Source organism: Mustela nivalis, assembly GCF_964662115.1.
Source record: "Mustela nivalis genome assembly, chromosome: 8".
NCBI lineage: Eukaryota > Metazoa > Chordata > Mammalia > Carnivora > Mustelidae > Mustela > Mustela nivalis.
The window spans coordinates 115,852,087-115,877,780 of NC_139027.1; the positions used below are offsets into that span (position 1 = coordinate 115,852,087).

A 25,694-nucleotide genomic window follows, 5' to 3' on the forward strand; every position below is an offset into this window, starting at 1 on the left:
CAAGCAGGGAGAGAAGTAGGCAGAGGGTGAAGCAGGCTCCTCAGTGAGCGGGGAGCCCAATGTGGGACTCCATCCAGGACCTTGGGATCATGACCTGAGCCAAAGGCAGCCACTTCATCAACTGAGCCACCCAGGCACCCTGAAATAAATAATATCTTAAAAAAAATAAAGTTACATGTCCTATCCATATGCAAAATGAGATCACACAAAGGTGTGGCCACTAGGAGTAAGAACCATAGGGGTTGTTTTAGAATTCTGCCTGTCCTAGAAGGGGAGTATTCTCCACAGAGGAAATTGCACGTGCACAGGTCCTTAGCCAGAAATGTGTGTCCATGTTCAAAGAGCAGCATAGAGGTCACAGGGGCTGGAGCAGAGTGATCAAAGTCCTGGGGTTAGCATGGTAATGTGGGACAGGGTCACATAGAGCCAAGTGAAATGGGGACTCAGGAGGGCTCTGCATAGAGGAGTGATGTGATTTGACTTACACATTATAGGACAACTTTAGCTATTGTGAAAAGACTGCAAGCAAAAGTGGAAGCAGGGAGGCTTGTGAGGAAGCTTCTGAAACAGTCCCTGCAAGAGATGACAGTGGGCTTGACCCATGTGGTAGGGGCGTGTGCTATAAAACATTGATAAGAGAAAATGAATATGACAAACAAATGAAAGGATATTCCATGTTCATGGATTGGAAGAATATATAGTTGAAATGTCCATACTCCCCAAAGCAGTCTACAGATTTGGTGCAATCCCTATAAAAATATCAGTAGCATTTTTCACAGAACAAGAACAAAGAATCCTAAAACATGGGCAGAAATACAAAAGACCTTTAATAGCCAAAGCAATCTTGAAAAAGAAGAACAGGGCATCTGGGAAGCTCAGTTGGTTAAGTGTGTGCCTTAGGCTCAGGTCATGATCCCAGAGTCCCAGGATTGAGTCCCGCATCAAGCTCCCAGCTCTGTGGGGAGTCTGCTTCTCCCTCTGACTTTCTCCCCTCTCATGTTCTCTTTCATGCTCTCTCTTTATTTATTTATTTATTTATTTATAAATATAATAAATATAAATATAATATAAATATAATATTAAAAATATATTATAATATATAATATATAATAATATAAATAATATAATTAAAATATATTTATTATTTATTTATAAATTTGTTTATAAATAAATAAAATCTTTTAAAAAATGAAAAAGAAGAACAAAACTGAAGGTATCACAAATGCAGATTTCAAGATATACTACAACAACAAAAAAAGATATACTACAAAGCTATAGTAATCAATACAGTATAGTACTGGCCTAAAAACAGATACGTAGATCAATGGAACAGAATAGAGAGCCCAGAAATAAACCCACAATAATATGGTCAATTAATTTTTGATAAAGGAGGCAAGAATATGCTATGGGAAAGAGATAGTCTCTTCAACAAATGGGTGGAAAAACTGAACAGCTATGTGAAAAATAATGTAACTAGACCACTTTCTTACACCATACACCAAAATAAACTCAAAATGGGTTAAATACCTAAATGTGCGACCTAAAACCATAAAAATTTTAGAAGAAAACACAGGCAGTAACCTCTCTGACATCAGCTGTAGCAACATTTTCCTAGATATGTCTCCTAAGGCAAGGGACACAAAAGCAAAAATAAACTGTTGAGACTACTTCAAAATAAAGAGCTTCTGCAGAGCTAAGGAAACAATTAACAAAACTAAAAGACAACTTTCTGACTGAGAGAAGATATTTGCAAATGACACATCTGATAAGGGTTAGTACCCAAAATATATAAAGAACTTACCAACTCAACACCAAAAAACCCCAAATAATCCAATTTAAAAATGGGCAGAAGACATAAACAGACATTTTCCCAAAGAAGACATCCAGATGGCCAACAGACACATGAAAAGATGCTCAACATCACTCATCACCAGAGAAATACAAATCAAACCCACAATGAGTTATTACTTCACATCTGTCAGAATGGCTAAAATCAAAACTCCAAGAAACATCAGGTATTGGCAAGAATGTGGAAAAAAAGGAACCCGCGTGCACTGTTGGTGGGAATGCAAACTGGTACAGCCCCTCTGGAAGACAGTATGGAAGTTCCTCAAAAAATTGAAAATAGAGGGGCACCTGGGTGGCTCAGTATTTAAGCATCTGCCTTCAGCTCAGGACATGATACCAGGGTCCTGAGATCAAGCCCCGCATTGGGCTCCCTGCACAGAGGGAAGCCTGCTTCTCCCTCTCCCACTCCCCCTGCTTGTGTTCCCTCTCTTCCTCTGTCTCTCTCTGTCAAATAAATAAATAAAATCTTTAAAAAGTAATATTAAAAATTGAAAATAAAATTATCCTGTGATCCAGTAATTCTATTACTGGATATTTAGCCAATGAATATGAACACACTAAGTCAAAATAATATATGCACCCCTATGTTTATTGCAACATTATTTACAAGAGCCAAATTACAGAAGTAGCCTGAGTGTCCACTGAGAGATAAATGGATAAAGAAAATGTGGTGAATATGTACAATAAACTATTACTCAGCCCCAAAAAGGAATGAAATCTTGCCGTTTGCAACAACATGGCTGGATCTAGAGAATAGACCCTCCCCTCTGCTCGTGCTCTCTCTCTTTCTCTCTCTCAAAGGAATAGATAAAAATCTTGAAATAAAAATGACACTTATCATGAGGAGCACTGAGGAATATATAGAATTAGTGAACGACTATATAGTGCACCTGAAACTAATAGAGCACTGTATGTTAACTATACTGGAATAAAATAAAGAAAAAATAAAGGTGCCTGGCTGGTTTAGTCAGTGGAGCATGGGACTCTGGAACTCGGGGTTGTGAATTTGAGTCCCACATTGGTTGTAGAGATTCCCCAAAACATTGGATTTTATTTATTTATGTGACAGAGAGAGAGCATAAGCAGGGGAGCAGCAGGCAGAGGGAGAGGGGGAAGCAGGCTCCCCACTGAGTAAGGAGCCCAATGTGGGACTCGATCCCAGGATTCTGGGATCATGACCTGAGCCAAAGGCAGCTGCTTAACCAACTGAGCTACCCAGGTGTCCCCAAAATAAAATCTTAAAAAAAAAAAGATAAAATAGAAATAGAATGTTTTAGGCAGTAATCTTCAAAAACCAAACCAAACACAGGTGAGCAATGTCACCTTCCACATCAGTGGAAGGGCTGCCTGGTGGCGCAGATTGGGAGCTGGCCTGCAGGGACCCCCAGCAGTGGCAGGAGGAAGAGCAGGACAGAGAGGATCTGGAGATGGTGCACGTGGGTGTCCCACATAACCTTGGTCTAAGAGGCAGAAGCTGCTTTGGAAATCGCTCAGCGACCAAGAACCACAGCAGCCCCAGCGAGCAGCTGCTCCCTTCTCTCCTAATGGCTCAGGAGTGACTCTTCTTAGTTTAGACCAATCAGTCTCGGCTTGCCACTATGGTGCGGAGATCAGCCTGCACACTGGTGCAGATTCAGAAGTGAATGCATCCCTGGGGCCATCTCTGGGCCGGCCCCAAAGCCAGCCTGCAGTAGGCTCTTCAAGCCCCACTGCATGGATGGGAGCATGGTAAGACTACACAGTCCATGGCCCTTTTTTCCTAGAGAGGGAGTTCCTGGACCACAGGCACTTTAGGGGGCTCCCCATCCTGCTGGATGTCCAGTGTGTCCCTGGATGTCGGCGCTGGCAGTGGTCCTGCTGCCATTTGGTTAGGCTGTGGGCAGATGGCAGCCAAGTGAGCCCTGGTGAAGGGAGGTTTGCATACAGCTGCCGCCCCTGCCCCTCCCCTCCACTGTTCCTGTGTCTGTGAGCGTCTGCTGTGTTTTATCTCCATTTGTTTTGGGAATCCATTAGGATGTTGTGTCCTGAGGGATAAGAAAAGCCAAAGAGAAGAAACTCGTGGTGTCCGAGCATGCTCAGTCACTATTCTGTAGAAATGAATGGTTTTTCTATTTACATTACATAAATAGAAAATGCTTTTTCTATTTACACCATTTCTGCTGTGAAAGGTTTCCTAGGAACACTGTACCTTTAAGTAGTGGGGGAGCCTGTACCCCATTCTGCAGAGCTTTTGTCTCCATGCTGCACAGAACATTCCATGACTTGTGGATTTCATCACTCGAACATGGCACCTTTGACTACCTTTACCCGTTTCTCCCCACTCTCCCCAAATTTGGCAACCACCAATCTGGTCTCATTATCTATGCATTCAATATATATTTTTTTTCCATGTGGAATGTCCATGAGAGCCTCTGATGTTTTCTTTCTGTGTCTGAGTTACTTAGCATAAGGATCCCAAGGTTGATGTTTCCATGTCTGGTTATTGTGAATAATCCTGCCATGAACATGGGAGTACATCACTCTTTTGGAGGGAACATTTTTGTGTTCGCCAAAGAAATAATCAGTAGAGCAATATTGGGTCATGTGGTAGTTGTATTAATTTTTCCCAGAATCTCCACAGCGTTTGTCACAGTGGCTGCACCAATTTCCATTCCCACCAGCAGTGCACAGGGTCCCCTGGTGTACACACCCTTGACCACACCTGGTGTCTGTCTCTGGGACGATTGCCCTATCCACAGTTGTGAGGTGATAGCTCATTCCGGTTTTGACTTCTGTTTCCCTGACAACAATCAGTGATGTTCAACAACTTTGTCTGTTGGCCACCTGTCTGCTGTCTTTGGAAAGTATCTATTCACAAAATCTCCCAGTTTTTACTCAGTTTTTGTTTGGATTTGAAGGAGTGTTTTGTGTATTTTGGATATTAGCCTCTTCTCACACATACAGTTTGCAGATATTTTTTCTCATTGGGGGGGGTTGCCTTTTAAGCGTTTGATGGTCCCTTTTGTCGTGCAGAAATTTCAGTTTGGTGTCCTTCCACTTATTTTTGCTTTTGTTGCCTTTGCTTTTAGTGTCTGATGTAAAAGTCTCTTTCCCAATACCAGTAGAGAGCAACTTACTACGTGTGTTTTCTTCTTGAAGGTTTATGGGTTCAGTTCTTATGTTCAAGTCATACATCCATTCATGACTTGTATGTGCGGTGTAAGACAGTGATCCAGTTATATTCTTCTGCACTTAGTGTCCAGTTTTCCCAGTACCGTTCACTGAAGAGACAGTCCTTTCCCCATTGTATATTTTCTGCTGCTGGGTCATAAGTTAAGACCATATATGTGTGGATTTCTTTTCTTTCTTTCTTTCTTTCTTTCTTTCTTTTTCTTTTTCTTTTTCTTTTTCTCTTCATTCCTTCTTCCTTCCTTCCTTCCAATCTTACAGTTTATTTGTTGGGAAAGTATTTTTCTTGTCGGAATATAGGCATGGTGGACTTCATTGGTGACGTCTTCATACTCTTTGTTAGGACATTTCTCTTAAATCTGTGTTTTTGTAAATGAGTAGCTGGATGTATAGCTTTCAACAGGTTGAACATTTGGGCAGACCCAAGTATTATATTCTTCCATCAGATACCAGATTTTGTCTGGTTGTCTTCTTTTGTGATGTTCTCAGTTGTGATGATGGATTTCTATATTTCTTTTTCTGTGATAAATTTACTAAAGTGAATTTAATTTTTCCTAGAAGTTTGGACTCTAAATAATCCTTATTTTATAATATATATTTTTATAAAACAGCATGTTTAAAAATATATTTATTGGAAACAAACATTGGAACAAGACATAAATATTTATTCCCCTTCAGAGTTAATAATTCTATCAGAGCTAAGTTTAAATATACCTTTAATATACGCATGAATAACCTTTGCCGAAAGTACTATGATCATCAGTTTCTAAGCTTTCTGTTTTGTTCCATTGACCTGTGTGTCTATTTTTATGCCAGTCCTGTACTGTTTTGATGACAACAGCTTTGTAATCTAGCTTGAAATTGGAGTGTGCTGACTCCAGGTCACTTAGTTGCTTATTTTCTTTCTTTCCTTCTTTCTATCAGTGAGATTATTTATTTATTTTTACTTAGTTTACATTTGTATCCTAAATGTTTTCCTTTCATTCCTTTTTTATTTTGACCATATAATGTGTTATTTGTTTCAGCTGTACAGGTTTGAGACCCTTCCATTTTACACTGCACACCGTGCTCACCACAGCACATCCCCTCCCTGTGCCCATCACCCAGCCACCCCATTCCCCCACCTCCTCTCCTTCAGAAAACCTCAGTTTGTTTCCTGGATTGTGTCTCTTTTGCTTTGGCTCCCTCTCGGGTTTTATCTTACTTCCTTTTTTCCTCCCTTCCCCTATGATCCTCTGTCTTGTTTCTTAAATTCCACATATCAGGGAGATCATATGATAATTGTCCTTCTCTGATTGACTTATTTTGCTTAGCATAATACCCTCTAGTTCCATCCATGTCATTGCAAATGACAAGATTTCGTTTTTTGATGGCTGCATAATATTCAGTGGTATATATACCCATATATATCCATCTGTTGATGGACATCTGGGCTCTTTGCATACTTTGGCTCTTGTTGGCATTGCTGCTATAGACACTGGGGCACTGGTGTCCCTTCTGATCACTACATTTGTATCTTTGGGGTAAATACCCAGTAATGTAATTGCAGGGTTTAGGGTAGCTCTGTTTTCAACTTCTTGAGGAACCTTCACACTCTTTTCCAGGGTGGCTTCACCAGCTTACATTCCCACCAACAGTATAAAAGGGTTCCCCCTTCTCTACACCCTCACCAACACCTGTCATTTCCTGACTTGCTCATTTTAGCCATTCTGACTGGGGTAAGGTGGTATCTCTTTATGGATTTGATTTGTATTTTCCTAATATTGAGGGATGTTGAGCACTTTCTTATGTGTCTGTTGGCCATTTGGATGTCTTCTTTGGAGAAATGTCTGTTCATATCTTTGGCCTATTTCTTGATTGGATTATTTGTTCTGTGTGTGTTGAGTTTGGTAAGTTCTTTCTAGATTTTGGATACTAGCCCTTTATATGATATATTATTTGAAAATATCTTCTCTCATTCTGTTTGTTGTCTTTTGGTTTTGCTGACTGTTTCCTTTGCTGTGTAAAAGCTTGCTATCATGAAGAAATTCCAACAGTTCATTTTTGCTTTTGTTTCCCTCGCCTTTGGAGACATGTCTAGCAAGAAGTTGCTCTGGCTGAGGTCAAAGAAGTTGCTGCCTCTGTTCTCCTCAAGGACCTGGATGAATTCCTGTCTCACATTGAGGTCTTTCATCCATTTGGAGTCTATTTTTTGTGTGTGGTATAAGGAAATGGTCCAGTTTCATTCTTCTGTATATGCTATCCCATGTTCCTAGCACCATTTATTGAAGACAATTTTATTTTCTCTATTGGATATTCTTTCTTGCTTTGAGGAAGATTAGTTGACCCTAGAGTTGAGGGTCCGTTTCTGGTTTCTTTCTCTCTTTCTTTCTTTCTTTCTTTCTTTCTTTCTTTCTTTCTTTCTTTCTTTCTTTCTTTCTTTTCATCTGTGTGTCTGTTTTTGTGCCAGTACCGTACTGTCTTGACATTACAGCTTAGTAATAGAGCCTGAAGTCTGCAATTGCGTTGCCACCAGCTTTGGCTTTCTTTTTCAATATCCCTTTGGCTGTTCAGGGTCTTTTCTGCTTCCATACAAATTTGGGGATTATTTATTCCAGTTCTGTGAAAAGTGTGAATGGTATTTTGATAGGGATTGCACTGAATCTGTGGATTGTTTGGGTAGCATAGACATTTTCACAATATTTGTTCTTCCAATCCATGAGCATGGAATGTTTTTCTATTTCTTTGTGTCTTCCTCCATTTCTTTCATGACTATGGTATAGTTATCTGAGTACAGATCCTTTGCCTCTTTGTTTAGATGGATTCCTAAATATCTTATGGTTTGGGGTGCAATTATACATGGGATGGACTCTTTAATTTCTCTTTCTTCTGTCACATTGTTGTTGTAGACAAACCCAAGTTATTTCTATGTATTGATTTTATATCCTGCCACTGTATGGAATTCCTGGATGAGTTTTAGCAATTTGCGGTTAGAGTCTTTGGGTTTTCCACAGAAAGTATCCTATTGTATGCAAAGGGTGAGAGTTTGACTCCTTTGTAGATTCAGATGCCTTTTCTTTTCTTTTTGTTGTCTGATGGCTGAGACTACAAATTCTGTACTATGTTCAACAATAGTGGTGAGAATGAGCATCTCTGTCGTGTTCCTGACCTGAAGGGAAAAGCTCTCAGCTTTTTCTCATTGGGAATAATGTTCTCTTGGGTTTTCCATAGATGACCTTTATGATGTGGAGGCATGTACCCTCTATCCCTCCACGGTGAAGAGTTTGGATCAAGAAGGGACACATTAGGGGCACCTGGGTGGCTCAGTGGGTTAAGCCTCTGCCTTAGGCTCATGTCATGATCTCAGGGTCCTGAGATGGAGCCCCACATTGGGCTCTCTGCTCAGCGGGGAGCCTGTTTCCTCCTCTCTCTGCCTGCTTCTCTGCCTACTTGTGATCTCTCTGTCAAATAAATAAATAAAATTAAAAAAAAAAAAGAAGGGACACATTAATTTGTCAACTGTTTTTTCTGCCTCTTTTGAGAGAATCCTATGGTTTTTGTTCTTTCTTCTATTAAGGTAGTGGGTTCCTTTGATTGATTTGTGGTTGTCGAACCACCCTTGCAGCCCAGGAATAAATTTGATTTGGTCGTGGTGAATCATCCTTTTAATGGGCTGTTGGATCCTATTGGCTAGTATGTTGGTGAGAATTTTTGCATCCATATTCATCAAGGATAGTGACCTATAATTCTCCTTTTGGGTGGGCTCTTTATCTGGTTTTGGGATCAAGGTAATACTGGTCTCATCAAAAGGGTTTGGAAGTTTTCCTTCCAATTCTATTTTTTGGAAAAGTTTCAGAAGAAGAGGTATTAAATCTTCTTTATGTTTGGTAGAATTCCCCTGGGAAGCCATCTGGCTCTGGGCTCTTATTTCTTGGGGGATTTTTGACACCTGCTTTGATTTCCTTGCCGTTTATGAGTCTCTTCAGGTATTCTTTCTTCCCAGTTCAATTTTGGTGATTTCTATGTTTCTGGGAATGAATCCATTTTTTCAAGACTGCCTGATTTGTTGACATAGAGTTCCCATCCTATGTTCTTATAAGAACCTGACCTTTTTTGATTCCATATGGATTTTGGTACTTTTATTCTTTGATTAATGCTATTGGAATTCAGATAGGGATTTCATTTCATTCGTAGATTTCTTTGGGTATGGTGGACATGTTAACATTGTTAACTCTTCCAGTTAATGAGCATGGCATATGTTTCCATTTATTTGTGTCATCTTCCAAATCTTCGGCCCATACATTCATCCACCAACACATGCATATTTGTCCTTCCTTTTCCACCATGTGTTCAGTATACCAGGTCTATCTCATTCTTGGTTACTTTTATTCCTAGTTTTTTGTTTTGTTTTGTTTTGTTTTTGCTTGATGCAATTGTCAGTGACATTGCTTTCTTAATTTCTCTTTGTGAAAGTTGGTCATCAGTATATAGAAATACAAGTTGGGGCACTTGGGTGGCTCAGTCAGTTAAGTGTCTGCTGTCAGGTCAAGTCATGATCCTGGGGTTTTGGGAATGAGTCCAGCATTGGGCTCCCTCCTCAGCCAGGAGTCTGCTTTTCCCTGACTCTCTGCTGCTCCCCCTCCTTATGCTCTGTGTGTGTGTGTGTGTGTGTGTGTGTGTGTCAAATAAATACATTCTTTAAAAAAGAGAGATGCAACATGTCTCTGTATATTGACTTTGTATCCTGCAGCTTTATTGAATTTGTTTATTCTTAATTTATTCAAATTATTTATTTGTTAATAAAAATTCATTTTTTTGTGGACTTTTTAGGGATCATGTCATCTGCAAATAGTGACCATTTCTTTTCCTATTTAGATTTCATATCTTTTTTTTTTTTTTTTTTGGTCTAAATGTTTTGGCTAGGACTTTCAATATGATGATGAATGAAACTGGTAAGAGTGGGCATCTTTATCTTGTTCTTGCTAATGGAAAAGTTTTCAGCCTTTCACCCTCAAGTATAATGTCAGCTGTGGCTTTTCATCCAGGGCCCTTGTTTGGTTGAGGTATGTTCCCTCAATACCCAGATGGTTTAGAGTCTTTATCATAAATGCATATTGAATCTTATCAAATGTTCTTTCTGCATCTATTGTAACAATCCATATGGTTTCAGGTCTTCCACTGAGGTCTTGAAACTTTTGAGTCTGTCTGTATGGCATAAGGAAGCAGAGGAATATCATTCTTCTATGGGAAACTGTCCAGTTTTCCCAACACGTTTGCTGTAGAGACTGTCCTTTTCCTTTTCGATATTCTTGCCTGCTCTGTGGACGATTAATTGGCCACATTATTGTGAGTTTATATCTGAGCTTCTATCCTGTTCCCTTGGTCACTGTGTGTATTTTTGTGCTGATACCATACTGTTAGGATGACTACAGCTCTGTAGTATAACTTGAAATCTGGAATTGTGACCCTCCAGCTTTGTTTTTCTTCTCAACATTGTGTTGCCTGTTCAGTATCTTTGGTGGTTCCATACAAATGTGTAGGAGTGTTTGCTTGAGTTCTTTTTGTTTAACTCAAATTCAATGAGCCAACTTATAGTACATCATTAGTTTCAGATGTAGTGTTCAATAATAGATTAGGTGTGTATAACACCTAGTGCTCATTGCATCATGTGCCCTCCTTAATGCCCATCACTCACTTACCCCATCCTGCATCCACCTACCCTCCAGCAACCCTCAGTTTGTTTCTGATATGAAGAGTCTCTCATGATTTTTCTCCCTCTCTGATGACTTCCCATTCAGTTTTCCCTCCCTTCCCCTCTGATCCTTTATGGTGTTTCTTCTACTTCACATATGAGTGAACCCATGTGCTGATTGTCTTTCTCTGACAGACTTATTTCACTCAGCATAATATACCCCAGTTCCATCCAGGTGGATGTGATGGTAAGTCTTCACCCTCTCTGATGGCTGAATAATATTTCATTGTAGATATTACGCACATCTTCTTTAGCCATTCATCTGGCCTTGGGCATCTGGGCTCTTCCCATAGTTTGGCTAGAGTGGATGTTGCTGCAATGAACATTGGGGGCTTTACTTTTCACTCAATCTGTATCTTTGGGATAAGTACCTAGTAGTGCAATTGCTGGGTCATAGGGTAGCTCTATTTTTTTTTTTTTTTTAAGATTTCATTTATTGACAGACAGAGATCACAAGTAGGCAGAGAGGCAGGCTGGGGGGGGTGGGGAGCAGGCTCCCTGCTGAGCAGAGAGTCCAATGCGGGGCTTGATCCCAGGACCCTGAGACCGTGAACTGAGCTGAAGGCAGAGGCTTAACCCACTGAGCCACCCAGGTGCCCAAGTGTTAAGAAACTCAATAACATTTGTCAGAGTGACTGTACAAGCTTGCATTCCCACCAACAGTGTAAGAGTGTTTCCCTTTCAATACATCCTTGCCAACATTTGTTTTTCTCTGCCTTGATCATTCTAGGCATGCCAACTCTTGTAAGGTGGTATCTCATTGTTGTTTTGATTTGTATTTCCCTGATGGCTATTGATGTGGAGCACTTTTTCGTGTGTCTCTTGGTCTCTAGTTTGTCCTTTTGATAGAAAGACGTGTTTATGTTTTCACCTATGTCTTAAGCTAGGATAAGGGTAGTCCCAGGAGCAAGGAAGTTGTGATCTGCTTAGCTGTGGAGAATTTCAGAGACATCTGAATTGAGGGCTAGAGTTAAGGAGAGTATCAGGCTCAGGGTTTGCATTCAGTATGATATGAAAGTATAAATAAGCAGGGATTGGTTCAAGATTTCATTCAGATTTCTCCTGCTCTAAATCCTTTCTGGAGTTCTAAAAGGCATGATATCTGACTTTGTTGTAGGATGAGTCCTCTGTTTCACTCAAGTGTCCCCATTCCCTGGGGATTTGGAGCCAGGCTTCTGGGAATGGTCCTTTAAAAAGCCAACCTAGGATTAGGATTGGGACCTAGAATCATGACAGGTTCAACCTGCCAGCTGTGTGGCAAGACTCCCTGAGGGCTGAGTTGAGGGCATGGGTCAGGGTGCATGTCAGGCCTCAGGCTTGTGTCCAGCAGGCCACTGAGTGCGGGGGTGGCCTCAGGTGAGCATGCAGATTTCTCCTGCTCTGAACTGTTTCTGGAGTTCCAAATGCCATGGTTTACTTCTGGGTGGCAGGCGGAGTCCTCTGGAATTGCTCAGTGTCCCCAGTCCCTAGGGCTTTGGCACCAGGTCTCTGGGGCAGACCCCTCCGAGCCCAACCTAGAGTCAGGTTTAGGGTCACAGGTTAGGGGCAGGGGTTAGGGTTAGGGTTTAGGGGTTTGCTAGGGTTAATTTATTTGACTTTAATACAAGATGTGCATGCTTAAATTAGACATTTTATTAGAGTATTTTACAGTGAGTAAAGGGTTAACATGTAACCCAAATAGTTATGGAGAAGAACCAAATGTACCAAAGCAATACTTAAGACAATATTTCTTGACATTTATATTCTATGGTCAATCTATGGATTCACTGGCCCTGTCTTTCTGGTCTTGGCTAAAAGCATCTTCTCAGTGGGCTTCCTTAATGTCTGCATAGAATGTCTCTCTTAGTTCTTAACCTGCATTCTTTCCTATTGCTGATCCATTGATTATATCCTATCTTTGCAAGCTCCTAGAGATATATGTTTGCACTAAGTAGATTCTCCATAATATGTATTAATTGAACAAGTATAGCTTTCTTTTTAATAAAAAATATCCATGTTTTATCAGTGAATTTTTTTTACCATATCAGAATATATTTGGAGAAAGCTATTGCTCCACAAATAAACATCTGTCAAGGTTGTGGCTTTATTATGTTTTGTATCATGCTTCCCTGAGCTAGCCAGAACACTCATGACACATGTATGAAGCTCACCTTCAAACCCTAAGGGTGAATTTTGTGAAGGTGCTAGGGGGCATTTGGGAGGCTTGTCCTGCTAGACATCACCATGTCATTTGGAGCCAGATGTGATGTGAGCACCCCCTCTTTCCCTAGCTTCTTCCATCTTCCTCTATCCTCTGTCAGCATATGGGTTTCCTACAAGCTGTATCTTTGCAGACAATCTCTGAGATGGCCTATGGCTTGGGACTCCACTGACATCACAGAGTCTCATTATAACCAGTGTCAGAGGTTTCCATGACCCTGAAATGACCTTTATTCCCAGAATATGACCCATGAAGAGTCTCATGAGAGTCTGGGAGGCCAGGAAAGATAAATGGGTGATTGCAGCTTTAGCTAAAGCCTCTCTGGGGTATCATGCTGGGGACCATCTCCCATCTCAGTCTGGCTCTTTCGCTGATTTCCAACACAATCTAGGAGAGTCACTTCATTGGAGCTTCAGGCTCATCATTTCTAAAATGAGGAAATGATTTTAGATTAATTGATTTATTCAAGACTATAGAATGAACTCCTAGGAAGTTTTGGGCAGTTTCCAAGATGGATTCTATCTCAGGAGTTTTGACTTCCATTCTCACCACTCCTATTGAGTTCCCCCACTGGACACAATGGCTATTCGAGGGGAAGTCCCCAGGACAACACTGGACAACCAAGTGTCTTCAGGGTGTACCCCCATGCCATCTGATGTAGCTGAGGGGCCATGAGCAATTCTGAACCCAAACCAAGGTTTTGGCTGTGCTGCATTTTTTTATACTATTACACTTATTTTATTTTATAACATTAACATTTATTTTTATAACATTAATTAATTGTTATCCTTTTAAAAAATTATTATTTTTTAATTTTTTAATTAAATTTATTTATTTATTTTCAGAAAAACAGTATTCATTATTTTTGCACCAAACCCAGTGCTCCATGCAATCCGTGCCCTCTACAATGCCCACCACCTGGTACCCCAACCTCCCACCCCCCCACCACTTCAAACCCCTCAGATTGTTTTTCAGAGTCCATAGTCTCTCGTGGTTCACCTCCCCTTCCAATTTACCCCAACTCCCTTCTCCTCTCTAACACCCCTTGTCCTCCATGCTATTTGTTATGCTCCACAAATAAGTGAAACCATATGATAATTGATTCTCTCTGCTTGACTTATTTCACTCAGCATAATCTCTTCCAGTCCCGTCCATGTTGCTACAAAAGTTGGGTATTCGTCCTTTCTGATGGAGGCATAATATTCCATAGTGTATATGGACCATATCTTCCTTATCCATTCGTCCATTGAAGGGCATCTTGGTTCTTTCCATAGTTTGGCGACCGTGGCCATTGCTGCTATAAACATTGGGGTGCAGATGCTGCATTTTTCGCACAAAAATAATGGTGTCTAGATCAGGCCTTCACTGCAACAGCTGAGCCAGCTTAGTGAGAACCTTGCCCAGGACACTAGTCCCATGACACTGTGAGGGCACTTGGAGTCCTAGGTTAAGTCATGCAATGCAACAAGGGATTCTACATCAGGGTAGCTGATGCAAGGTACAGTTTCACAGCAACATGACAAAAAAAACACATTTAAATGACAGAATAATATGTAGTTAAATGTACTCTGTACTTTGGCAGTGATGGCAAAAGTGAATGATGGGGTCAGAAAGGGGAATGGGAGTTCCAAGAAGCAGGCCAGAGTCATCAGGAGGTAAGTGTGTCTCGTGGAGGAAGGGACCAGGAGGGTCATCATGGGTTAAAACTTTGCAGCATCAGGGTGTGTGCTCTGCTTGGCCCACGACCCCCAGGGACACTGGGGGCAGTCTAGCTCCAGAGGATCTGCAGACTGCAAATTGGCCTGAGTAGAGCCTCTGTGGTATGTCTTCTTTGTTCCTGGGTGTGGCTCTTTCTCTGCTTCTGGAGGCTGTTGATTCCCCTTTGTTTTCCTCTGAGCTGCACTATTTTGTGTGGATTCGGTGCTGCTCCTTGACACAAATTCTTCCTGAAAAGAAGTGGAATAGAAGTCAGCCTTGTTTCCTAAGTAGACCTGAATAGATTCAACAGTCATAGCCTTTTTCCAGGCCCCTGGGCCTTCATCTGCTTGCCAACTCTGAGATTTTTAAAAACATCTTGTATTCTTAACAAGTTGAAAGAATTATTTTGGTTTTTAAAAAAATTCTGCAAAGTCACATTTTTCATAATTAAACAATGATCTGTAAACATTGAATGAACAAGGTTTGAGGGGATGAAGGAAGAATTGGCTTTGCAGTGGGATTTGTGGCAATGTTTACTCATTGGTGCCCCCGTGTGGCCACTCTCCAGATAGCACGTGGTGGAGGAGTGGACCAGCTCACATGCACAGGACGTGATCTTTTAGTTCCTTGCTATCTCCCTCCCCTTGTTCCAAGTATTCTCTAGTTGGTATGGAAGTCGGGGAGAGCAGCACCCTCCATCTGCTAGGATAGGCATGAGAGGCTGAGTGCTCTCAAGAAGGTGTCTGGCTTTCGCAGGGCTCACTGTGAGCCTGCACACAGGACTGATGAGGACAGTTCATGGTTTTGTTCTGAGGATGGAGTATTGGAAGAATGCAGTGCTCCGTGTAAGCCTGGGAAGGGAAAAGATCTGGAATCCACTGTAGTGCTACTTCCTGGGAGTGGTGGTAATCTGCAGCATCCGCTTCATAAAGTGTCTGTCCTTTATTGAGTTCTGGGTGTGGTTTCTGTGACTTTGTCCTAATGGCTGGGATTTCAACGGAATGGGATTTGTTTGGCTTTACTCTAAGAGTTGGTTCACTGGGAGTGGGCAAGTCCCATTCTGCTGCTGATAAGTGTGTCTCTAGCGGTTAGAGTGTGAATTACAAGCCTAGAGGTCAACGGTGAGGTGGTTACAGTGGTCCACAGGCTATTGTTATTGATGAGTTTTTAAAAAAGATTTTATTTATTTATCAGAGAGAGAGAGAGAGAGAGCACGTGCACAAGCAGGCAGAGTGGCAGGCAGAGGTGGAGAGAAAAGCAGGATCCCTGCGGAGCAAGGAGCCTGATGCAGGACTCAATCCTAGAACCCTGTAATCATGACCTGAGCCGAAGGCAGCGGCTTAACTGACTGAGCCACCCAGGTGTCAGGGTTATTGATGATTTTTATGGGTGAATTCTATAGGATGAGATGTTAGATCTTATGGTTAGGGATCCTCATTAACTGCTCATAAAGTGTGATTTTTCTGAGTTTCATATTCAGTATCTTTTTATTGCTTCTAGTAGCCCTCCTTGTACTTGGTATTCGTGCATTACAACATTGCCCACATTTTACCTGTGTGTCGATGAGGATTTGAGAAAGGAAAATGTCAGTGCTTCCACAAATTGTATTGGAACAGCCAAATAATAAAATTTTATTTTCGACACAAAGTAGGAAGTATCCTGCTGTGATTCTTAGTTTAAAGCAGGGGAGGTCACCTAGGTGGCTCAGTGGGTTAAAGCCTCTGCCTTCGGCTTGGGTATTGATCCCAGAGTCCTGGGATTGAGCCCCGAGTTGGGCTCTCTGCTCAGCAGGGAGCTTGCTTCCTCCTTTCTCTCTCTGCTTACTTGTGATCTCTGTCTGTCAAATAAGTAAAAAATTTCTTTAAAAAAAAAATAAAGCAGGGGAAGGGGCCCTCTTTTGGTACTGGTAATGAGTACCATAGGCCTTCCTAGGGAAGATTATCAGATTCTATTGGAAGTTTGGTCTTTGTTATTGTGGAAGAATCAGGAGTCAACCAATTATTTGTCTTCTGTTTATTTTCTATGAGCAGTTCCACAATATTTGGTTTTTCACCTCCACCACTGTGAAATCATCTCAAATTTGGCAGCAGCTCGCCCTTCTCTGCCAAGGGTATGTTTGAGCCAAGACAAAAGTGACTTCTGGGTGACTGGGAGACGCTAGGATCAGAATGATGTTGGTAGGGAGTTACTAAGATCTTAAATTCTAAACCAGCTCCTGACACCCGTATGAAATACATTTCAGATTTAGAAACTTCCGATAGAAATTTCGTGTCCATGATGACAACTGAAGAGAATGTGTTATTCCTAAACCTAATCTTAACCTCTAACTTTAATGCTGAAACCTAACCTGAACTTAAAGCCCAAACTGGAACCCTGAATTCCAAATATGAAATTGAACCTAAAGCCTTGACTCTGAACCTGAGCCCTGGATCCAAGCCCTGGTGCATGAACCCAAACTCTAAACCAGAACTCTGAGCCATGAACCCTGACTGAACCCAAATCCCAACATGAACCCAAACCCCAAATTTGACCTTGAACTTTATCCCAGAAGCTCTGAGTCTTAAACCCTAAATCATAAACCTAAAGCCCTAAACTCTAACTGTTCCCTTGCCCCTAACTCTAAATCCTCACCCTGACCCTAAAACCAAAGACTGATCTAGAATTCTGACTGAAACCTGAACTTGAACCCAAATTCAAACCCTTCGCCACACTTTGTTTATGGGTTCACTATTGATGGATATTTTCAGTTTCTACCTTTTGATTCTCATGAACACCGTTTGGGTTGGGGGATAGGGTTAGGGTCTTGGACTGGGGACAGGGCCAGGCTTGAGAACAAGTTGAAGTCAGAGTGTGGGTCTGCGTCAGAGCCAGGGTCATGTTTGGAGCCACCATTTGGGCCAGGGACTGTTGTTGTTCCATATTGTTTCCAATTCATTGTTATTTAGCTATTTTTGGAGAAGTTGGGGGTACTGGGCTCCATGCAGCTTGAATTTCCAGAATGAAATGGCTTCAGCTGGACCCCTGGAGGGAGCAGGTGCTTCCATTGAAGGGTGAGCTTCCCTAGTCCTGCACTGTCTCCACCGCCTGCAGAGGGCGCCAGACCCCAGCTCCTGCCCTGAGCCTGGCCTCCTCAGGACCCACTGTGGAGACTTCTAGAGGAGGTGGGGTCGCTCCCACGCTGATAGGACAAGCTGGGGAGGATGTGGGTCCACATCCACACTGACAGGATCTACTGTGGAGGATGTGGGGCTGCCTCCATGTTGACAGCAGTCCAGCCCCCTCCAGGACTGGAGGCTGGAGGAGAAGGTGAGGAGAAGCAGGCTGAGCAGGGACTGGCGAGGGGGTGCATGGTCTCAGGACCCCAGGGAGGAAGGGCACGCTGTGTAGACACTGGGGCTTCTGTGGTATTGTGTGTGGTGATGTGGCCTCCCACGGTGCTATGAGCGGGTCTGTGGGGTCTCCCCTTTCTGGTTTTGGATGTGCGCCCTGAATCCCACGTCTGGGTTTGTGTGCACACATGCGGATTCGGTTCGTGGGGCTCCTCAGACAGTCTGCAGTCAGGGAGTGGATGCGAGCTGGGTGTTTCTGCTCCCCTCACCTCAGCCCTGCAGGGTCCTTCCTGTGTGCACCCCCTCTTCAGGGTTGGTCCAGAGTCTGGAAGTTCGGGAGCAACAGCGTGGACCCTGTAGACGCCTTTGGGGAGAGCAGGTATTTTCCCAGTGTTGGTTCTTCCCTGAGCACAGCCTGTCTTCCCATCTCCGTGTGTCTCCCTCCATGTCTGTCATCAGTGTCTCATGGCTGTCAGAGGACAAGTCTGTCACCTCCTTGGTTCAGGAGGTTCTTTTGGTTCTTGTTCTTTTGGATGCAGTAGTAAATGGGATTGTTCTCCATAGGCTCTTTCTTTCTTTCTTGTTTTTTTAAAGATTTTTATTTATTTATTTATTTGACAGATAGAGATCACAAGTAGGCAGAGAGGCAGGCAGAGAGAGAGAGAGAGAGGAGGAAGCCGACTTCCTGTGGAGCAGAGAGCCCAATGTGGGGCTCGATCCCAGGACCCTGAGATCATGACCTGAGCCAAAGGCAGAGGCTTTAACCCACTGAGCCACCCAGGCACCCCCATAGTCTCTTTCTGATGGTTCCTTCGGAGCACGTAGAAATGCAATTGATTCATGTAGATTGATTTTGTTCCTTGCAAGTTTCTTGAACTTACTAGTTCTGTTCACTTTAGACTCAAACTGCCAGTTAGTTGACCAGCAAAATGAGTTTATTCGGGAATAGCAGAGAATGGCAATCTGGGCTGAGCAAGCTAGTCCCATCACAGACAAATGCAAGAAACAAAGGAGAGGAACATTATTTCACGGAGGAGGAGGAAGTTGGAAGGGTTGTTTGGAAGGAAAGTCCACTGGAGAAAAGCAGGGGCTTGGGGTGATGGAGGATTCTCAATGGCTGAGCTGCGGGATTTCTTGTAGGAGATGGACCCTCCAGCTTCCCCGGTGGGGCCTGGGAACGGATGAGTTTCTCCTGTGGGGGATTCTAATGTGGGGTCTGTAACAGGCACTGAGCACCAGGCACCCCCTTCCAGCCTCCCCTTCTGGCATGCCCAGTCCACTTTACTGAGGCTTCCCTTCCTGTTTGTTCACAGTTCTAACCAGCTTGTGGTTGAGCATTATGGAGAATTGGAATTCCAAATCCCACTGCTTCCACTGCACCCAAGACACGGGGGTGCCTGATTTAATCCTCCCATGAGTCTCTTGCTAACATGTGGCCTCCTCCAAGGGTGAGTGGCCTGTCCATGGTGGGTGAACTGGATCTGGGAGGGCTTGGCCTCCGTCCTGGAGTCTGATGTCCTCTCTGCTTCTGTAATGTGATGCTAATGTGGATGTTTGGAAGAGTCATTTACTCTGTGGTGGTTTCAAATCTGCAGTAACTTGTCACAGCAGCACAAATATGCTTTATCTCCACACGCAGACTCCCCAGCTGTCATTTCTTTACCACGTTTGCCACTTCACCCAAGTTATTTGGTTCATTTTACCCCAAATAAGGACACTGTCCTGTGGAACCACCATGGAACCCCAAGTGAGGAAATCGTGATGGTTTCCACATTTGAACCCAGAGCACAGGCCCACTTCAACTGTTACCACCTGCCCCGATGGTCTGAAATGTCTTCTCCATTCAGATCCAGTTTTCTTCTGGAACTTCTTCCAGGACTTTCCCTTATTTGGGTAACCTTGATGGACTTAAGGAGCACAGATGGCTTTAGTTGGAGTGGTATTTCTATATGGCTTATGTCACTGGGGCTGTTTTCAGTGTCCATCCACATTGTGATGTGCGTCTGTCCTTCAATCACTTTTTCACAGTGACTGAACATAAGAACATTGACGACTTAAAACATTTCAGATACACAATTCTGACCTTAGCTGAGCTCCCACGGTTGTACATCATTCTCCAGAACTTTCTCATTCTCCCCGAGAGAGCCTGTATGTATGAAACACCAACTCCCTATTGTCCTTTCCTCTCAGTCTCCTGCAGCCACATCCAGTTTTGTGTCCCAGACACCTCATCCAAGTGGGATCACAAGTATCTCTCCTTCTGTGACTGACTGGTTTTACTCAGTGTAATGACTTCCAGGTTCAACCTGTGCTGTAGTCTGTGTCAGAACTCCCTTCACTTTTTTTTTAAATAAGATTTTATTTATTTATTTATTTGACAGATAGAGATCACAAGTAGGCAGAGAGGCAGGTGGGGGGGGGGGGAAGCAGGCTCCCTGCTGAGCAGAGAGCCTGATGTGGGGCTCGATCCCAGGTCCCTGAGATCATGGCCTGAGCTGAAGGCAGAGGTTTAACCCACTGAGCCACCCAAGCACCACAGAACTCTCTTCATTTTTAAGGCTGAATCATGTTCCATGGTTATAAGCCACATTTTGTTTATCCATCCATCTGTCAGTGGACACTTGGGTGGCTTCCACCTTTTGGCTGTTGTGAGAAAGGCTGCTTTGAATATGGGTAATTCTACTTCCAATTTTTGGGGCCATATAGGCTGCAGTGGAATTCTGTGTTTAATATTTTAAGGAACCACCATGTTTTGTCCCCACAAATGAACTATTTTATGTCATTCCTTCATAGGGCAGAACAAGATGGCCATTTATGGATCTACCTCATTTTGTTTATCCTTTTCCCCATGGACGGACATTTGCATTGTTTCTGGTTTTTGCCTATTGTGAACTCTGCTGCTATGAATATTCCTGTACATTTTTGTTTGTTTGCTTGAACCAGTGTTTTCAATTTTGGGGGTATATATCTAGGAGTACAATTGTTGAACCATATGGTAATTCTGCTTTGATCTATCTGAATAAATGCCAAACTATTTTACATGTAGACTGAATCATTTTTCACAAGTGAGTTTAAGGGTTTCAGTTTCTCAACATCCTCTTACTATTTTTAGTTTTCTTGATCATAGTGATTCTACTTGTGTAAAAGGGCATCTAACTGGTTTAAATCTTTATTTCCATAAAAGATACTTAAAATCTATTCATGTGCTATTCACCATTTGTATGATTTCTCTGGAGAAGGGTCTATCCAAGTCCTTCGTCCATTTCAAAAATGGGATTGTCTTTTTGTTGAGTTATAAGAGCTCTTTACATATTCTGGGCAACAGAGTCTTACTAGATAAATAATCTACAAATATTTCCCTCCATTCTGGGTTTTTTCACTTTCTGGATAGTATCTTCTGATGCACAAATATTTTTAAATTTTTTACATTTCTTTAAAAAAATTTTTTTAAAGACTTTTATTTATTTATTTGACAGACAGAGATCACAAGTAGGCAGAGAGGCAGGGAAGCAGGTTCCCTGTTGAGCAGAGAGCCTGATGCGGGGCTCGATCCCAGGACCCTGGGATCATGCCCCGAGCCAAAGCCAGAGGCCTTAACCCACTGAGCCACCCAGGCACCCCTTCATTTCTTTTTTAACAGTGAGTGAGAGAAAGTGTGCAAGTGGACAGGTGCAGAAGGAGAAGGACAGAGAATCTTAAGTAGGCCCCACATTCAGTGTGGAGCCTGACGTGGGGCTCAATCTCATGACCCTGAGATCATGATCTGAGCCAAAATTAAGAGTCAGATGGTTAACCAACTGAGCCACCCAGGCTCCTGGGACAGATTTTTAATTTTGAGGATATTATTTTATCTATTTTTTTTCTTTCCCTTCTTATGCTTTGGTGTCAGATCTAAAAACATTGCTAAATCCAAGGTTATGAAGATTTATCCCCATTTGTTTCTTCTAGAGTTTATAATTTTACCTCTTACATTTAAGCCTTTAACTTATTTTGAATTAATATTTATATGTGATGTGAGGTAAGGGTCCAGTGCCCTTCCTCTGTACATGGATAGTGGATTGTCTACCACCCTTTGCTCAAAAGATCATTCTGTCCCCTAGTGTAATGTTGTCCACCCTTGTCAAAATTCAGTGGACCATAGATGAAGGGGTTTATTTCTGGGTTCTCAGTTAAATTCCACTGATCTGTATGCATACTTTAAAATTTTTTAATTTTATTTATTTAAAAATTTTTTTAACTTAAATTCAATTAATTAACATATAACGTATTATTTGTTTCAGGGTGTATGCCTACCTTTACAACAGTATCACAATGTTTTGTTTACTGTTGCTTTGTATTAAGATTTGAACTTTGGAAATGTGACCTTTCACCTTTGATTTTCTTTTTCAGGATGGTTTTGGCTATCTTGCGTTCCCTTAAAATTCCATATGACTGTTATGATTAGCTTGTGCATTTCTTCCCAAAGGCCTTTGTGAAATTTCTTGGGGACACATTGAATTTCCACATTGCTTTGTGTACTGTTGCCATCCTATCAATAGTATGTCTTGTCATTACCATGGGGTGTCCTCAGATTTATTTAGGTTTCCCTTACTTTCTTTCTGCAATGTTTTGTAATTTTTGGTGTACAAGCTGTACACATTGATTACAGCTATTCCTATGTATTTTGTCAATGTTGATATTCCTTAAAATGGAATTATTTTCTTTAATTCCTTTTTGGATGATTCATTGCTAGCGTATACAAATAAGAGAGATTTTTGTGTATTGATACTTTGTCCTGTAACTTTGCAGAATTAGGGAACTGGCTGTAATCATTTTTTGTTGATTCTTTAGGCAACTCTGTATATAAGATGATGCCATCTCTGTTCTCTGAATAGAGCTAGTTCTAGTATTTCCTTTCACATGTGGATTCCTTATTTCTTGCCATATTGTTCTGGGTAGAATTCTCAGTACAATACTGAGCAAGGAGTGAAAGCCAGCATGATGGACAGAGTAGAGCTGTCGGTCCTCAAAATTGAGTGTGATGTTTGATTAGGGTTAGGGTGGGGTTAGGATTAGGGCTTATGGTTAGGGTTTTCCTGTTCTCAGCTGTACAGAGCCCATTCTTCTCCAGTAACCAGTAGAGTGATCTTTTCAGGACATAAATGTTGAGCCTCTATGTGATCCACTCCCCAGCTGCTTGTTCTTCCCAGCCTTTCCTCTCCCACCATATCCCCCCTCCCTTGTGGGCCTCCCAGGTGTGTGGTCATCCCACATGTGCCTTGGACCTGACCCCAGGCCTTTACATTGCCCTCTGCCCTCTGCCAGGAACACTCTTCTCTCCTCCTCTGCCCTCCCCCTGCTTCATGCCTGGCTTGTTACCCTGTTGTCTGGACCTGGACTTGCCCCCCTGGTGACCTGACTCATGTCTGCTGGCTGTGTTTGGCCTTGCCCCCAATTTAAATGTAGTGCTCACTTTCCCTGTGTGAGCAACTTACTAAGCTGCCAGGTATGGGACAGGCACAGGGAAGTAGCCTTAGTGTCTGTGAAAAAAATCCATCTCAGGGCACCTGGGTGGCTCAGTCATTAAACATCTGCCTTTGGCTCAGGTCATGATCCCAGGGTCCTGGGATTGAACCCCACCATGTTGACCTCTTCCAGTGGGGAGCCTGCTTCTCCTTCTCCCAGTCCCCCTGCTTGTGTTCCCTCTCTAGCTGTCTCTCTCTTTGTCAAATAAATAAAATCTTTTAAAAAATCAGTCTCAGAGGGGCTCACCACCCTTGCTGACAATGGGGGAGCTGTTGTCCCCACAGGTCCCCTCAGAGAGTCAAGACTTCCAACTTTTTAAGGCTCAGGAGATGTAGACCTGGACCTGGAAGCTTATGCTCTTAAATTCATGGCTGGGGCCTAAGCAAGCCCCCTTTTCTTCCAGCGGTCCTCTTTCTCCTTCCTTGTCCATGGGCTGGACCTGATTCCTGATCTGGGGGAGTTCAAGGGTGACCACTCCTAGGAATAGCAGGGTTGACTGATGGACTTTGTCAGCAAGGGTCCCAGTAGCCTTCAAGGGAGAACCCTATGGGGTTGGAGACAACAACTCTGTGGGGACCAGCGACAGCCCACTCAAAGCAAAGTGGGGCAGGAGGCCAGCCCTGCTGATTCTAGCCAGTCTGTAGGCCACAGAAAGGAGGCCTGTGCCTGAAGGTGCTCTACGCCTTGCAGATGGGGAAAGGACCTGCAGGGGGTCGGCCAGGAGAGGGCACCTGCTGGGTTTGCCTGGGAGCTCGGCACAGGGGGAGTGTTCCTGGCTCCAGCGTTCTGACTGTGGGGTTGGTTTCCCACCTCTGAAGCCTCAGGCTCCCCTTTGTATGATGGGGGTGCTGATGGCCTCCCTCTCTGGGAGCAGAAGGAAAGGAGGTCCCACAAGCAGACTTGCTCTGGACAGACTGTGAGAGTGGCTGTTGCTTAAAGCAGCCCAGGGCCTGTCCCCTTGAAGAAGGTGCACACATCCATGGCCCACAGCTCTGGGGTCCTTCCGCCACCTCTGACAGTAACCCTCCTCCTGCCTTGTCCCTTGTCTCTGTCGACAGGTGGTCTTCCTGGAGCTGTTCCTACAGAGGGCAGAGAAGCCCATCACAGTAGGACACAGGGTCGCCTACTAGGTCATCACCAACCAGTGGGCTGCCAGTCCCCTGTACCCCCCTGGGAGGGCTGAAGGTGGTGGTCCTCGAGGTCCCTGGCACCCCGCACTGGCAGGACGTGCCCATGCAGCACATGGCGATGGTCAGCCGCTTCTGTGAGCAGCACTTCCTCCATGAGGTGGATGACCTGGTGTGCTCAGAAGTGGACATGAGGTTCTGTGACCATGTGGGCATGGAGATCCTGTCCCCCCTCTTTGGCACCCTGCACCCCAGTTTCTACTGGGTGTCCCATGAAGACTTCAGCTACCAGTGCCGGCCACAGTCCCAGGCCCACATCCCCAGGGTCCAGGGTGACATTTACTACATGGGGGCCATTTTTGGGGTGGTGGTGGTAGAGGTTCACTGACTGACCTTGGCCTGTCACCAGGTGATGGGGATCAACCTGGCATATAGGATTGAGGTTGTGTGGTTTGACGAGAGCCACTTGAACAGGTACCCGCTGGACCACAAGCCCACCAAGGTGCTATCCCTAGAGGACATATGGGATCTGCAGTGGCTGGGCTATCCTCCCTGCCCTTCATGAAGAAGCTAAGATTCAGACCGTGCCCAAGAATCAACCAGGACATCTGGGACTCATAAGGGGCTGTCCCCATCTCCATCAGGGGGTGCTGTCCTGAGAAGAGCTGTCAGAGCATGTTTCTACTTCTGTCCCCTCGAGGGAGACTATGGAGCCCAGCCCTGCCTGCACAGGCATGGCCAGGGCCCCCAGCTGAACCCGCGCACAGGAGGCCTGCCTGGGGACACAAGGTCCTCTCTTTGTGGTCACTACATTTTCATAGCTTCTGGGTCATTTGCACCTGTGAGCGGCTCCAGTTTTATGTCAGATGTTTTTCTGTGTCAGTGCTGAGCAACTATCTTTAACCCACTGGGCCACCCAGGCGCCCCCCCCCCTTTTTAAGATTTTATTTATTTATTTGACAGACAGAGATCACAAGTAGGCAGCGATGCAGGCAGAGAGAGAGGAGGAAGCAGGCTCCCTGCTGAGCAGAGAGCCCGATGTGGGGATCCATCCCAGAACTCTGAGATCATGACCTGAGCCGAAGGCA

The 25,694-nt window shown here is 43.5% G+C and overlaps 1 pseudogene across 1 annotated transcript; it reads left to right on the plus strand.

Moving 5' to 3' along the window:
* Positions 1 to 19,404: 19,404 nt before the first annotated feature.
* Positions 19,405 to 25,227, plus strand: LOC309870646 (histo-blood group ABO system transferase 2 pseudogene; annotated as a pseudogene). Its single transcript has 2 exons — positions 19,405 to 19,422; positions 24,538 to 25,227. The product of its transcript is annotated as a histo-blood group ABO system transferase 2 pseudogene (transcript).
* Positions 25,228 to 25,694: the final 467 nt, after the last annotated feature.